Here is a 1,900-nt window from a genome sequence, read left to right as displayed (position 1 = left end):
CCCCCGACTCCCCTCCCAAAACCCACCTCCCCACCAACCAACTTCACCCAGCGATTACAAAAATGGGGTGGATGCAGAGACTCTGAGTTTTGGGCTGATTGTCTGATCTCTCTCTCGTGTCCTCCTCCTCCCTTTTCGTTGAGCTTTTGTAGCTCACGCCGCACGGAAGCATTACCGGGCCCACCGCCGGCGTTAACCATGATTTATTTTTTTTGTGTTGGGGGGGCAGGTACTGCCTGACATCAAATCGTACGTGCCTTCTCCGAGTAAACAAATTAATAATGCAGGAGCTTTTGTAGCACACTAGCGTTGAACTATCTCAAAAGTAACCCATTTCCCAGCAGGAGTCGGCTTCTTTAAAAAGGCAAATTTGAGAGCAAGCGAGTGAGAGAGAGGGAGCGGGTGGGGGAGGCTTGTACCTCTAAAACAGCACATTGCTAAGATCACGTCAATCTAGTGAAACCCAAGGTGTTGGAGCATTGGTCCATGCCCCCAGAGCAGATGGGCCGTTTACTACCAGAATGTTCTAAGACTTAAAAAGTAAAAGGGTTAGAGTGTGTGTGTGTGTGTGTGTTTATGTATGAGCATCTCGCATATGTGAAAGTGTGTGTGTGCATGCATACGTGTATCCGTGTGTGTGTGTGTGTGTGTGTGTGTATGTGCACACATGTGTCCATGTGTGTGTGTGTGTGTGTGTGTGTGTGTGTGGGCCACAGAGTTGTGCCTGTGGAGACGCGCCTGCAGTGGCTCACCTTGCCTCATGGCCCATTATCATATTAGCCTGCATTAACAGGGAGCTCTCTTCAGCTCAGCGGCCTCACAGCTCGCAGTCTGTCACACACACGCACACACACTCACACACACATACACATACACACACGCACACACACACACTATCACACATGCACACACAAATGCACACACCCGCACAAATGCACACGCCCGCCCGCATACACACACACACACACACAAACGCACATGCACACACACACACACATTCACAATGTCTCTTTCCCTTTCTCTATTAATCTCTTGTTTCTTCCTCTTTCTATCTCTCTCTTCTTGCTTTCCCTCACTTTCTCTGTCTCACTTGAACATTTTCTCTCATGTTGACTCTCTCTCTCTCTCTTTCACTTTGACTCTCTTTTTCTCTCTCTCTCTCTCTCTTTCACTTTGACTCTCTTTTTCTCTCTCTCTCTTTCACTTTGACTCTCTTTTCTCTCTCTCTCTCTCTCTCTCTCTCTCTCTCTCCCCGGTCTCATCTCTGTGCCCATGCTTGTATTAGCACGCCATGCAAATGAAGATGTAAAGAGGAATCAGTTCATCAATCACGCTCGCATGGGGATAGTGTGCACAGGAAGAGGATTAGCCTGGGCTCTCAGGCCCCAGCGAGTGAGTGAGCGAGGAAAGAGTGCACCGCAACGCAACGCGCCACACCGCACAGAGTGAGCCAACGCGGGTCTCCTTCCTGCCACACGCAGGCTTTAATTAAACATCTTAAAGCACTTGTGAATTACACTCCCAGCCAAGTGGGGCCCTCACTGTCATTTGTCACACAGCAGACACCCCCCCCCCCCTCTCTGTCTCTTCTCTCTCTCTCTTTCTCTCTCCTTCCACAACTCCTCCTTTCTTTCTTCATCTCCCTTTCGCTCTGCCTGCAACTCTTTGTGGTGACAACGTCAAGGCATAAAAAGGAGGGGGGTGTGTGTGTGTTTATGTGTTTATGTGTGTGTGTGTGTGGCTGTGTTTGTGGGGGAGGGTCTGAGGAGAAAGTGATTGAGAAAGAAAGAAAAGAATAAAAAAAAAAAACCCAGGCCCTCCTCTCCCCTCTCTCCCTTCCTCGTCTCCCTGATGCGTGGGCCTTGTGGAGCTGCGTGACCCTAATAAGGTAAATTGTCAC

The sequence above is a fragment of the Alosa alosa genome, chromosome 6 (assembly GCF_017589495.1).
Source record: "Alosa alosa isolate M-15738 ecotype Scorff River chromosome 6, AALO_Geno_1.1, whole genome shotgun sequence".
Taxonomy (NCBI): Eukaryota; Metazoa; Chordata; class Actinopteri; order Clupeiformes; family Clupeidae; genus Alosa; species Alosa alosa.
The sequence above is the reverse complement of the archived record's forward strand: the minus strand, read 5'-3'. Positions refer to the sequence as shown.